Here is a 15559-nt window from a genome sequence, read left to right on the forward strand (position 1 = left end):
AGTGGCAAACTACTAGAAATTGTTTAACAGTGTGTGGGCTCTCTCACTCACTAATCCAACCCTATTCAGGGCCGCATCAATACAAACAAAGTTTGTACAGATCTTTGGCAGACGGAGGCAGTTTGAGATGTAGCTACCTTCCATTATGCAATTATCCAGGTATAATTAAGATCTGAACATTTCACACATTATTTTGAAACATATAATGGTTTTCCTTCCAGACACATTTTCCATTATATAAACATGGTTATTCATGTAGAATATATCCTGTTTTGAGTTTTTAGTGCGGAGAAGAGTACAAGCCTTAGACGTCAATATCAAGCTTTAGGCTCATTTCTCATTTGATCATCATTTAAGATAATAATAAGAGTGCGCCCAAACTAGAGTCATACTTTTTCTCTTTGTATATTTTTGCTTGCTTCCTATGACCTTGGGCGCACCGCCATACGGACAGATAGGAATTCCTAAATATTATCGTCCATTTCTGGCTTTCATATAATTTATTCTGTATCTTTGAATCTAGTTCTGTGCAGGATCAACAACCATTGTTTTTTCATGTAAAGAGTCCGTCAGACCTGATGCAAAAGGCGAGCTTTTGCATTTTTGAATTCAGCACATGCGCAGGTGCGAATTTATGTATTTTTGTATATGTCCATTCATATGTCAGACAGAACTGGATCAGATCTATCTTTCTGTGGAAAGTGGGCGTTTTGGGGTGGTCAACCATGCGAGTACATCGAACCACCCTGACTTGTGGGAGTGTCATGTGAGTATCTTGGGTGTACATTTAACGTTCTTAATGACTCTCTGAGTCAGGCATATGGAGAAGGGAAGCCTGTTTCTGATGGATCTCTTCACCTACTGTAGCATGGGGTTGGTAGGTACAACTGCTGGTATTATTAATGATGGTGGACCCGGGTATCCCATTCATCAGTCCGGCGAAATCCTGCATTAACATATGATAGTAAGGGGTCTATTTACTAAGCCTTGGATGGAGATAAATTAGCTGGAGATAAAGTACCAGCCAATCGGCTCCTAACTGTCACTTTTCAAACACAGCCTGTGGCATAGCAGTTAGGAGCCGATTGGCTGGGACTTTATCTCCGTCCACTTTATCTCCATCCAAGACTAGACCCATAAATCACGGTTCTGTGGCTTCTAGCAGCTACAGCCACTTTGCCTGCTATTCATAATCAGACCCATGGTTCCTATGCATGTATTTTTTAAATACATGTTTCAGAACCAAAAGTTATCTAAAGTTACTGCTGGTGTGAGCAGTGTTATCACTGACAATAAGCCTTTGTATTTACTACTGCAAACCAATAAAAAAGGCTTAAACATAAAAGAAATTAGAAGCTGAAATTTAGTTTTATATATATATATATATATATATATATATATATATATAAAATATATATATATATATATATATATTATATATATATATATATAATGTTTTTTTATGAAACAATACTTGGTTCAGAAATGCAGAAAATAAGAATTTACTCACCGGTAATTCTATTTCTCGTAGTCCGTAGTGGATGCTGGGTACTCCGTAAGGACCATGGGGTGTAGACGGGCTCCGCAGGAGACTGGGCACTCTTAAAAGAAAGATTAGGTACTATCTGGTGTGCTCTGGCTCCTCCCTCTATGCCCCTCCTCCAGACCTCAGTTAGGGAAACTGTGCCCGGAAGAGCTGACATTACTAGGAAAGGATTTGGAATCCAGGGTAAGACTCATACCAGCCACACCAATCACACTGTACAACTCATGATAACTATACCCAGTTAACAGTATGAACAATAACTGAGCCTCTCTCAACAGATGGCTCATACAATAACCCTTTAGTTAAGCAATAACTATATACATGTATTGCAGAGAGTCCGCACTTGGGACGGGCTCCCAGCATCCACTACGGACTACGAGAAATAGAATTACCGGTGAGTAAATTCTTATTTTCTCTGACGTCCTAGTGGATGCTGGGTACTCCGTAAGGACCATGGGGATTATACCAAAGCTCCCAAACGGGCAGGAGAGTGCGGATGACTCTGCAGCACCGAATGAGCAAACTCAAGGTCCTCCTCAGCCAGGGTATCAAACTTGTAGAATTTAGCAAAAGTGTTTGAACCCGACCAAGTAGCAGCTCGGCAAAGTTGTAAAGCCGAGACCCCTCGGGCAGCCGCCCGAGAAGAGCCCACCTTCCTCGTGGAATGGGCTTTTACTGATTTAGGATCCGGCAGTCCAGCCGCAGAATGTGCAAGCTGAATGGTGCTACAGATCCAGCGAGCAATAGTCTGCTTTTAAGCAGGAGCACCCAGCTTGTTGGGTGCATGCAGGATAAATAGCGAGTCAGTTTTTCTGACTCTAGCCGTCCTGGAAACATAAAGTTTCAGGGCCCGGACTACGTCCAGCAACTTGGAATCCTCCAAGTCCCTAGTAGCCGCAGGCACCACAATAGGTTGGTTCAATGAAACAATGATACCACCTTAGGGAGAAATTGGGGACGAGTCCTCCATTCTGCCCTTTCCATATGGAAGATCAGATATGGGCTTTTACATGACAAAGCCGCCAATTCTGACACACGCCTAGTCCAAGCTAAGGCAAAAAGCATGACCACTTTCCACGTGAGATATTTTATCTCCACGGTCTTAAGTGGCTCAAACCAGTGGGATTTTAGGAATCCAACACACGTTAAGATCCCAAGGTGCCACTGGAGGCACAAAAGGGGCTGAATATGCAGCACCCCTGTAACAACGTCCGAACTTCAGGCAGTGAAGCCAGTTCTTTTTGAGGGAAAAAGGGATAGGGCCGAAATCTTGGCCTTTATGGATCCTAATTTTAGGCCCATAGTCACTCCTGACTGTAGGAAGTGCAGGAATCGACCCCCCTGGAATTCCTCTGTAGGGCCTTCCCGGCCACACACCAAGCAACCTATTTTCGCCATATACAGTGAAAAAGTCTTGCTGTCACGTCTTTCCTAGCCTTTATCAGCGTAGGAATAACTGCATCCGGAATGCCCTTTTCCGCTAGGATCCGGCGTTCAACCGCCATGCCGTCCAACGCAGCCGCGGTAAGTCTTGGATCAGACAGGGTCCCTGTTGCAACATGTCCTGACTGAGAGGCAGAGGCCATGGGTCCTCTGAGAGCATTTCTTGCAGTTCCGGGTACCGAGTCCTTCTTGGCCAATCCGGAGCAAAGAATATTGTTCACACTCCTCCGTTTATTACAATTCACAGCCCTTGGGTCTGAGAGGAAGAGGAGGGAATATATAGACCGACTGGAACACCCACGGTGTTACTAGTGCGACCACAGCTATCGCCTGAGAGTCCCTTGACCCAGCGTAAAACCTTTTTTTATCTTTTTATTGAGGTGGGACGCCATGTAGTCCACCTGAGGCAGTTTCCATCAATTTGCAAAACTACGTGAAGACTTCCTGATGAAGTCACCACTTTCCCGGGTGGAGGTCGTGTCCACTCCCGGAATGAACACTGCTGACAGTGCGCTTACTTGATTCTCCGCCCAGCGAAGAATTCTGGTGGCTTCTACCCTCGCCACCCTGCTCCTTGTGCCGCCCTGGCGGTTTACATGAGCCCCTGCGGTCTGACTGGATCAGAACCGGTTGGTCGCGAATCAGGAACTCCGCTTGACTTAGGACGTTGTATATGGCCCTTAGTTCCAGGATATTGATGTGAAGGCAAGTCTGTTGGCTTGACCACAAACCTTGGAATTTTCTTCCCTGTGTAACTGCCCCCCACCCTCGGAGGCTTGCATCCGTGGTCACCAGGACCCAGTCCTGAATGCCGAATCTGCGGCCCTCGAGAAGGTGAGCACTCCGCAGCCACCACAGGAGAGACACCCTGGCTCTGGGGGATAGGGTGATTAACCGATGCATCTGAAGATGTGATCCGGACCACTTGTCCAGTAAGTTCCATTGTCCTTGCATGGAACCAGCCGAAGGGGATTGCCTCGTATGATGCCATCATCCTTCCCAGGACTCGAGTGCAGTGATGCACTGACACCTGTTTTGGTTTTCAATGGATTCCTGGCCAGTGTCATGAGCTCCTGAGCTCTCTCTATCGGGAGATAAACCCTCTTCTGGTCTGTGTCTAGGATCATGCCTAGACGAGGCAGATGAGCTGTAGGAACCAACTGCGACTTTGGAATATATAGAATCCAGTCGTGTTGCCGTTTCACTTCCAGAGAAGGTGATACGCTGTCCAGCAACTGCTCTCTTGATCTCGCTTTTATGAGGAGATCATCCAAGTATGTGATAATAGTGACACCTTGCTTCCGCAGGAGCACCATCATATCCGCCATTACCTTGGTGAAATTAGTAATGACAATCCCGTACCGCAATTCTGAGGTATGCCTGATGAGGTGGATAAATGGGGACACGAAGGTATGCATCCCTTATGTCCCGATTCATTTCTGGCATGCAATGACCGCTCTTAGCGATTCCATCTTGAACCTGAACCTTTTCAGGTATATGTTCAGGGATTTTAATTCAATATGGGTCTAACCGAACCGTCTGGTTTCGGGATTATAACATGGTCGAATAATAACACCCTCTTGTTGAAGGAGGGGACCCTTGACCACCACCTGTTGAAGATACAATTTACGAATTGCAGTTAACACTGGCTCCCTCTCTTGTGGGGAAGCCCGCCGGGTCCTCGGTGAGGGGGCATCTTCTCACAGTCCAGCCTGTATCCCTGCGATACAATTTCTATTGCCCAGGGATCTAACAGGGAGTGAACCCACTTGTGGCTGAACTTACGAAGGCGTGTCCCCACCGGGCCTAGCTCCGCCTGTGGAGCCCCAGCGACATGCGGTGGATTTTTGTAGAGGCCGGGGAGGACTTCTGTTCCTGGGGACTAGCTGTGTTGTACAGCTTCTTTCCTCTGCCCCCGGCTCTGACAAGAAAGGACGCACCTCAGACTTTCTTGTTTCTTTATTCAAAAAGCTGCATTTAATAATGTCGTGCTTTCCTAGGCTGTGCAGGAATATAAGGCAAAATATCAGAATTACCAGCTATAACTGTGGAGACCAGGCCAGAGAACCTTTCTCCACACAATCCTCAGCCTTCCATATGCCTCTTAAGTCGGCATCATCTGTCCAATGTATATTCTACAGGACACGTCAAGCAGAAATCGACATAGCTTTTGTCTCTAGGACCCAGTATACTCATGTCCCTTTGGGCATGCTTTATAATTATATATCTATCACTTAAGACAGCATCTTAAAATATTTATATGTATACTAGGGTCTCAATCTCTGCTGATAAGGTACATGTCCCCGCTGCCACAGCGCTATAAACCCATGCCGACACAAGCGCCTGTCTGTGTAGTATACTAGAATGTGCACGCTATCTGCAGGATCCCTGAGAATAGCTAGTGCAAACAGGACACCCAAGGGGAAGATTCTCAACACATCCTGGCCCTAGTGGGGAAAGTATACAGCCTGAGAATTCTCTTGTGGGAAGCTGCCGTCTCTTGTCTGGAGATTCCCGCTCTTTTTCCTCATGAGAGGAGGGAAATTTACCTCAGCATTCTTCCCCTTAACATGTGTACTCTCGTGTCAGGGACAGATGAGTCATCAGTGATATGCAAATCATCTTTTATTCCAATAATCATATATTGAATATCTTTTAGCCCTCTTGGCTGTAACTTTGCATTATCGTAGTCGACAGTGGAGTTAAACTCCGTGTCGATACTTTGTTATTTTGGATAGTGAACATAGAGAGACTCTGAAGGACTCTGTGACATAGGGACAGACCAGGGTAGATTTCCTTTCTGTTCCCTAACCTTTTGTGCAATAATTTTACCTCAGCACTTACACATATCCAAACAAGTGTCGGCGTTGTTGACGGAGACACCCTCCCACACACTTATCCGCTCTATCACCTCCTTAGAGGAGCCTTTTACCTCAGACACGTCGACACACACGTACCGACACACCACACACACAGGGGATGCTCTATTTGAAGACAGTTCCCCCACCAGGCCCTTTGGAGAGACAGAGAGAGAGTATGCCAGCACACACCACAGCGCTATATAATACAGGGATGTACACTATACTGAGTGATTTTTCCCCTATAGCAGCTTATATACACAGTTTTGCGCCTAAATTTATGTGCCCCCCCTCTCTTTTTTACCCTTTGTGTACCAGGATACTGCAGGGGAGAGCCTGGGGAGCTTCCTTCCAGCGGAGCTGTGAAGAGAAAATGGCGCTGGTGTGCTGAGGAAGAAGGCCCGGCCCCCTCAGCGGCGGGCTTCTGTCCTTTTATGTACTTTAATGGCGGGGGTTAATGCACATATACAGTTTATCAGACTGTATTGGGTGCTTTTCGCCAAGTAAGGTAATCTAATTGCTGCCCAGGGCGCCCCCCCCCCCCCAGCGCCCTGCACCCATCAGTGACCGGAGTGTGTGGTGTGCTAAGGGAGCAATGGCGCACAGCTGCAGTGCTGTGCGCTACCTTAATGAAGACCGGAGTCTTCAGCCGCCGATTTTCAACTTCTCTTCGTTCTTCTGGCTCTGCAAGGGGGACGGCGGCGCGGCTCCGGGACCTGACGACCGAGGACTGGGCCTGTGTTCGATCCCTCTGGAGCTAATGGTGTCCAGTAGCCTTAGAAGCCCAAGCTAGCTGCAAGCAGGTAGGTTCGCTTCTCTCCCCTCAGTCCCACGTAGCAGTGAGTCTGTTGCCAGCAGATCTCACTGAAAATAAAAAACCTAACAAATACTTTCTCTTCTAGGAAGCTCAGGAGAGCCCCTAGAGTGCATCCAGCTCTGGCCGGGCACAGATACTAACTGAGGTCTGGAGGAGTGGCATAGAGGGAAGAGCCAGTGCACACCAGATATAGTACCTAATCTTTCTTTTAAGAGTGCCCAGTCTCCTGCGGAGCCCGTCTACACCCCATGGTCCTTAAGGAGTACCCAGCATCGACTAGGACGTCAGAGAAAAGTATTTATACACAGTGATTACACAAGGGTAGATATAATGGGGGTCATTTCGAGTTGATCGCTAGCTGCCGTTGTTCGCTGCGTAGCGATCAGTGAAAAAAAGGCTAATCTGTGCATGCATATGTGCCGCAATGCGCATGCTCGTCGTATGGGTACAAAGTCCTTTGTGGTTTTGCACTGGTTCTAGCGACGATTCCAAAACTCACAGCTGATCGCAAGGAAATTGACATGAAGTGGGCGTTTCTGGGTGGCAACTGACCTTTTTCAGGGAGTGTTTGGTAAAACACAGGCATGGCAGAAAAACGCAGGCGTGGCTGGGCGTTCGCTGGGCAGGTGTGTGATGTCAAAAGCCGTCCCTCCGTCGTTAGAATCAACGCACACGAAGAGTAACTACAGGGCTGGTCTTGTTTTGCACAAACAGATTTTGCAGGCGCTCTGCTGCACAAGCGTTCGCACTTCTACAAAGCGAAAATACACTCCCCAGTGGGCGGCGACTATGCGTTACATGGCTGCTAAAAACTGCTAGCAATCGATCAACTCAGAATGACCCCCAATAAACCTTGTAGAGAGAGAAAGTTGAGAGAGATAAAGCGATCTAAGGGGGTAATTCAGACCTGGATCGCTAGGGTGCGTTTTTTGCATCCCTGCGATCCGGTAGTCGCCACCTACAGGGGGAGGGTATGGAGTGTGTGCAGGTGTGTGTTTGCTTTTCTAGGAGACCTGCACAAACATCAGTTTGTGCAGTCTCTGCACTGCCCAGGACTTACTCAGCCGCTGTGATTGTTTCCTGCTGATTAGGGCAGGAGCTGACTTCAGACACCCTCCCTCAAAACGCCTGGTCCCTCCTGCGTTTCTCCGGACACGCCTGTAAAACAGTCAGTTGCCACCCACAAACGGCCTCTTCCTGTCAATCTCCTTGCGATCGCCCGTGCAATATTTTTTTTCGCACCATCCCGTCACCAGGCACCGATGCAGATAGCAGACTGTGTGCAAAAACGCAGCCTAGCGATCGGGTCTGAATTACCCCCTATATACTAAGCCTTTGAGAGAGATAAAGTGTCCAGAGATAAAGTACCAGCCATTCAGCTCCTAACTGCCATGTTACAGACTGAAGAAGTTAAGCGCTTGTTGGCTGGTACTTTATCTCTCTCCACTTTGTCCACTTTACAAGGCTTAGTACATCTGCCCCACAGTTTCTTATTGCTAACAATAAGAAAACATTCAAACTGTAGCTCATAATCATTCTCCATTGCTTGCAAAAAACAGTATTATTAGCAGCCTAGAGTGACAGTTTGTAGATGATGCTGAGTTCTGATTCCATTCTTATTACAGTATTGCACATTTTAGAATCTCTTTGAATTACTCTTGTTTGCCCATTATAACCACGGCTATTACACCAAAATATACTGTAGTCTAGGATGTGCTGTGAACAAATTCCGCGCCTCCAGGTTTTACCAAAAGCAATGCAAACAGCGGCTCACAGCAGAGCTGCAATGTTGTGTCTCACTGCAGCTGTATACACAGCGCCTGGCTCCTGATAGCCACCTATCCACAGAATCCCAGTGCTCTGTGGTGAGTTGCTGCTTACACGTCCATCCAGCACACTGGAGACACCTACTTGACAAGTAGGCCTCCTGGTTCTGAAGGGATGCAGTCATGATCCAGCCGGTTGGGATCCCGGCAGTCATATTACAGACGGCATCCCAAATAGGTAGACATCCTGGCGTCGGAATCCCGACAGCTGGGATGCCGAACATCCTGACACAACGGCACTGAGGAGATAAGCCGCGAGGGGGGTTAGGATAAGCTGCGGTGGGAGGGTTAGGGTTAGACTGCGTCCCGGGAAGGTTATGGAGGGGGCAGTATGGGTTAAGCACCCCCCTTTAAGGGTTAGGGTTAGGTTGCAGGCCGGAAGGGTTAGGTTTAGGCAGCGGGGACGGGAGTTTAGGTTTAGGCACTTACGGGGGGAAGGTTAGGGTTAGGCACTAAGGAGGAGGTTAGGGTTTGGCACCGGGTAGGGAGGGTTAGGGGAGAGGGTATTGCACCCCTTACTCACCCCTGTCGGCTTCTTCGCAGTCGGAATCCCGATGTCGGTATTTCGAACAACGGGATCCTGGCTGCCGGCTTCATACTGAACCTGTTTGGAATATGTCCCAAAGTAAGGAATATGTGCTATCTTCTGATAGATCTCTGATTACGTGTGCTGTGGATACATCGCAATATTCAAGTTAATTGTAAAAAAAAAAAAATTGCCGTGTTCCACAGTTCACTACAACACATTCTACTCCATCTGTATGATTCACTGCTGTTCTCTTCAGGTCAAAAGCTATGTGAAGTTATATTACTGTGATTTGAGAACAGCAGCAGAGTCTCCACCATCACAGCAACGAGAAGCCTACTGTGAGTAGCATTTTGAAAACAAAATATTTCGACAAGATGTTTTGTAAAGTTCTCAAAATGTTCAATTTGAAGTTTTTAATACAAACATCTCAACTTCTTAAACTATGGATTGTGAAAATGTTTAAGTTGCATGGCTGTCACAAAGGTTTAGTGGTGGAAATGTTAAATCGACATTTGTTCACGACATGTTCTTGGGCACATCATGGTGAGAATGCCAAGCAAATATTAATAAAGGTTAAAAGACAGGTTTTATTGTACTTGGATAGACAGTGTAAATATCTTAGTAAAGTGAAATGTGCCAAAAGGTTAACTTCAAGGAAGATGATTGTAATCTGACAAATGGAAATGTAATAACTGTATAAATAAATAGCTCTATTACTTATAAAATATTACATGAATAAAAGAAAATTATAAATAGACGGAAATTCTATGTATTAGTGCTACCAATGGATAATAAATAGATGTAGATTATAAAGCAGTGCATAAAATGGTGCTGAAGTATTGATTAAATACAGACTTTGTGATATATCTATTATGTAAGCTCTTCACTTACTTATAACATCATCTCCTCCTTACAGCCTGCAATAGTGCCTAATCCCTGGGCCCAGACGTTGGACTCTCTAATGATTAGTCAAACCAGTAAGGTGGCAGGCCACACCCCCTCAGCAGACTGGCCACACCCCATAACATGGGCCCCTACCCCTGCATTCCCCAGGTGGGCCCTATATGCCCCAGTCCGACACTGCGCACGTCTGTATGCATCGACTGCATTCGGAGGGTCTGCACATGCACACTGCACGTAGTGCGCATGCACGACCCTACACCTTGCGACGGTGAGTGTAGCATGTCCCCTCGTGGGCTCGCTGCGCTCGGCGTCGGTATTCTGGCTGTTGGGTTCCTGGTGTCGGTATGTATTGCAGTAAAGAGTAAAAATTTGTGTATCATGTATTCTTAAATGTCACCAGGTGGGGTCGCCCACACTGCAATTGTGATTGTTCATTGTTCGTTGGCTTCTTCTCCTCTCCCTGTCACCCTGTGCCTCTCCCTGACACCCTCTTCCTCTCACCTTCTTCCCATCGCACAAGGGGAGACTCTACAAACTCCACACAGTTAGGGCCATGGTGAGAATCGAACCCATGACCTCCGTGCTATGATGCAGCAATGTTAGCCATCACAAGGATGTAGCGTAGGGGTATAGAGTAGTGATGAGCGGGTTCGGATTCTCGGAAACCGAACCCCCCCAAACTTCACCCTTTTTACACGGGTCCGAGGCAAACTCGGATTCTCCCGTATGGCTCGGTTAACCCGAGCGCGCCCGAACGTCATCATCCCGCTGTCGGATTCTCGCGAGATTCGGATTCTATATAAGCAGCTGCGTGTCGCCGCCATTTTCACTCGTGCATTGGAAATGTTAGGGAGAGGACGTGCTGGCGTCCTCTCCGTGTATTGTTGATGCAAATATTTGTGCTTGCTTTACTTATTGCTTAATTGTGGGGACTGGGGAGCAGCTGTATATTAATATAGGAGGAGTACAGTGCAGAGTTTTGCTGATCAGTGACCACCAGTTTTATCCATTCTCTGCATGAAAAAAACGCTCCTTATCTGTGCTCAGTGTGCTGCATATATCTGTGCTCACACTGCTTAATTGTGGGGACTGGGGAGCAGCTGTATTATATAGCAGGAGTACAGTGAGGAGTTTTGCTGACAGTGACCACCAGTATACGTTATCTGCCTGAAAAACACTCCATATCTGTGCTCAGTGTGCTGCTTTATTGTGGGGACTGGGGACCACCAGTATAATATTATATAGGAGGAGTACAGTGCAGAGTTTTGCTGACCAGTGACCACCAGTATACGTTGTCTGCCTGAAAAACACTCCATATCTGTGCTGCATTGTAGACAGTATATAGTAGGAGTACAGTGCAAAATTTTGCTGACCACCAGTATATAATATAAAGGAGTATGGTACAGAAGGCCACTGCTGTACCTACCTCTGTGTCGTCAAGTATACTATCCATCCATACCTGTGGTGCATTTCAGTTTTGCACAGTTTGCTGACCACCAGTATATAATATATAGCATTACGGTACAGTGGGCCACTGCTGTACCTACCTCTGTGTCGTCAAGTATACTATCCACCCATACCTGTGGTGCATTTCAGTTTTGCACAGTTTGCTGACCACCAGTATATAATATATAGCATTACGGTACAGTAGGCCACTGCTGTACCTACCTCTGTGTCGTCAAGTATACTATCCATCTACATTCTATACCTGTGGTGCATTTTAGTTTTGCAGTTTGCTGACACAGTGACCACCAGTATATATAGCAGTACGGTACGAAAGGCCACTGCTGTACCTACCTCTGTGTCGTCAAGTATACTATCCATCTACATTCTATACCTGTGGTGCATTGTAGTTTTGCAGTTTGCTGACACAGTGACCACCAGTATACTATATATAGCAGTACGGTACGGAAGGCCACTGCTGTACCTACCTCTGTGTCGTCAAGTATACTATCCATCTACATTCTATACCTGTGGTGCATTTTAGTTTTGCAGTTTGCTGACACAGTGACCACCAGTATATATAGCAGTACGGTACGAAAGGCCACTGCTGTACCTACCTCTGTGTCGTCAAGTATAATATCCATCTAGATTCTATACCTGTGGTGCATTTCAGTTGTGCAGTTTGCTGACACAGTGACCACCAGTATATATAGCAGTACGGTACGGAAGGCCACTGCTGTACCTACCTCTGTGTCGTCAAGTATACTATCCATCTACATTCTATACCTGTGGTGCATTTTAGTTTTGCAGTTTGCTGACACAGTGACCACCAGTATACTATATATAGCAGTACGGTACGGAAGGCCACTGCTGTACCTACCTCTGTGTCGTCAAGTATACTATCCATCTACATTCTATACCTGTGGTGCATTTTAGTTTTGCAGTTTGTTGACACAGTGACCACCAGTATATATAGCAGTACGGTACGGAAGGCCACTGCTGTACCTACCTCTGTGTCGTCAAGTATACTATCCATCTACATTCTATACCTGTGGTGCATTTTAGTTGTGAGCAGTATATATAGTAGTAGGCCATTGCTATTGATACTGGCATATAATTCCACACATTAAAAAATGGAGAACAAAAATGTGGAGGTTAAAATAGGGAAAGATCAAGATCCACTTCCACCTCGTGCTGAAGCTGCTGCCACTAGTGATGGCCGAGACGATAAAATGCCATCAACGTCGTCTGCCAAGGCCGATGCCCAATGTCATAGTAGAGAGCATGTAAAATCCAAAAAACAAAAGTTCAGTAAAATGACCCAAAAATCAAAATTGAAAGCGTCTGATGAGAAGCATAAACTTGCCAATATGCCATTTACGACATGGAGTGGCAAGGAACAGCTGAGGCCCTGGCCTATGTTCATGGCTAGTGGTTCAGATTCAAATGAGGATGGAAGCACTCATCCTCTCGCTAGAAAAATGAAAAGACTTAAGCTGGCAAAAGCACAGCAAAGAACTGTGCGTTCTTCTAAATCACAAATCCCCAAGGAGAGTCCAATTGTGTCGGTTGCGATGCCTGACCTTCCCAACACTGGACGGGAAGAGCTTGCGCCTTCCACCATTTGCACGCCCCCTGCAAGTGCTGGAAGGAGCACCCGCAGTACAGTTCCTGATAGTCAAATTGAAGATGTCACTGTTGAAGTACACCAGGATGAGGATATGGGTGTTGCTGGCGCTGGGGAGGAAATTGACAAGGAGGATTCTGATAGTGAGGTGGTTTGTTTAAGTCAGGCACCCGGGGAGACACCTGTTGTCCGTGGGACGAATATGGCCATTGACATGCCTGGTCAAAATACAAAAAAAATCAGCTCTTCGGTGTGGAATTATTTCAACACAAATGCGGACAACAGGTGTCAAGCCGTGTGTTGCCTTTGTCAAGCTGTAATAAGTAGGCGTAAGGACGTTAACCACCTCGGAACATCCTCCCTTATACGTCACCTGCAGCGCATTCATCATAAGTCAGTGACAAGTTCAAAAACTTTGGATGACAGCGGAAGCAGTCCACTGACCACTAAATCCCTTCCTCTTGTAACCAAGCTCCTGCAAACCACACCACCAACTCCCTCAGTGTCAATTTCCTCCTTACCCAGGAAAGCCAATAGTCCTGCAGGCCATGTCACTGGCAAGTCTGATGAGTCCTCTCCTGCCTGGGATTCCTCCGATGCATCCTTGAGTGTAACGCCTACTGCTGCTGGCGCTGCTGTTGTTGCTGCTGGGAGTCGATCGTCATCCCAGAGGGGAAGTGGGAAGACCATTTGTACTACTTCCAGTAAGCAATTGACTGTCCAACAGTCCTTTGCGCGGAAAATGAAATATCACAGCAGTCATCCTGCTGCAAAGCAGATAACTCAGGCCTTGGCAGCCTGGGCGGTGAGAAACGTGGTTCCGGTATCCACCGTTAATTCAGAGGCAACTAGAGACTTGATTGAGGTACTGTGTCCCCGGTACCAAATACCATCTAGGTTCCATTTCTCTAGGCAGGCGATACCGAAAATGTACACAGACCTCAGAAAAAGAGTCACCAGTGTCCTAAAAAATGCAGTTGTACCCAATGTCCACTTAACCACGGACATGTGGACAAGTGGAGCAGGGCAGACTCAGGACTATATGACTGTGACAGCCCACTGGGTAGATGTATTGCGTCCCGCAGCAAGAACAGCAGCGGCGGCACCAGTAGCAGCATCTCGCAAATGCCAACTCGTTCCTAGGCAGGCTACGCTTTGTATCACCGCTTTCCAGAAGAGGCACACAGCTGACAACCTCTTACGGAAACTGAGGAAGATCATCCCAGAATGGCTTACCCCAATTGGACTCTCCTGGGGATTTGTGACATCGGACAACGCCAGCAATATTGTGCGTGCATTACATCTGGGCAAATTCCAGCACGTCCCATGTTTTGCACATACATTGAATTTGGTGGTGCAGAATTATTTAAAAAACGACAGGGGCGTGCAAGAGATGCTGTCGGTGGCCCGAAGAATTGCGGGCCACTTTCGGCATTCAGCCACCGCGTGCCGAAGACTGGAGCACCACCAAACATTCCTGAACCTGCCCTGCCATCATCTGAAGCAAGAGGTGGTAACGAGGTAGAATTCAACCCTCTATATGCTTCAGCGGATGGAGGAGCAGCAAAAGGCCATTCAAGCCTATACATCTGCCCACGATATAGGCAAAGAAGGGGGAATGCACCTGACTCAAGCGCAGTGGAGAATGATTTCAACGTTGTGCAAGGTTCTGCAACCCTTTGAACTTGCCACACGTGAAGTCAGTTCAGACACTGCCAGGCTGAGTCAGGTCATTCCCCTTATCAGGCTTTTGCAGAAGAAGCTGGAGACATTGAAGGAGGAGCTAAAACAGAGTGATTCTGCTAGGCATGTGGGACTTGTTGATGGAGCCCTTAATTCGCTTAACCAGGATTCACGGGTGGTCAATCTGTTGAAATCAGAGCACTACATTTTGGCCACCGTGCTCGATCCTAGATTTAAAACCTACGTTGTATCTCTCTTTCCGGCAGACACAAGTCTGCAGAGGTTCAAAGACCTGCTGGTGATAAAATTGTCAAGTCAAGCGGAACGTGACCCGTCAACATCTCCTCCTTCACATTCTCCCGCAACTGGGGGTGCGAGGAAAAGGCTAAGAATTCCGAGCCCACCCGCTGGCGGTCATGCAGGGCAGTCTGGAGCGAGTGCTGACATCTGGTCCGGACTGACGGACCTGCCAACGATTACTGACATGTCGTCTACTGTCACTGCATATGATTCTCTCACCATTGAAAGAATGGTGGAGGATTATATGAGTGACCGCATCCAAGTAGGCACGTCAGACAGTCCGTACGTATACTGGCAGGAAAAAGAGGCAATTTGGAGGCCCTTGCACAAACTGGCTTTATTCTACCTAAGTTGCCCTCCCTCCAGTGTGTACTCCGAAAGAGTGTTTAGTGCAGCCGCTCACCTTGTCAGCAATCGGCGTACGAGGTTGACCCTCATTCCGAGTTGTTCGCTCGCAAGGCGATTTTAGCAGTATTGCACACGCTAAGCCACCGCCTACTGGGAGTGAATCTTAGCATCTTAAAATTGCGAACGATGTATTCGCAATATTGCGATTACACACCTCGTAGCAGTTTCTGAGTAGC

This window comes from Pseudophryne corroboree, chromosome 11 (assembly GCF_028390025.1).
Source record: "Pseudophryne corroboree isolate aPseCor3 chromosome 11, aPseCor3.hap2, whole genome shotgun sequence".
Lineage (NCBI taxonomy): Eukaryota > Metazoa > Chordata > Amphibia > Anura > Myobatrachidae > Pseudophryne > Pseudophryne corroboree.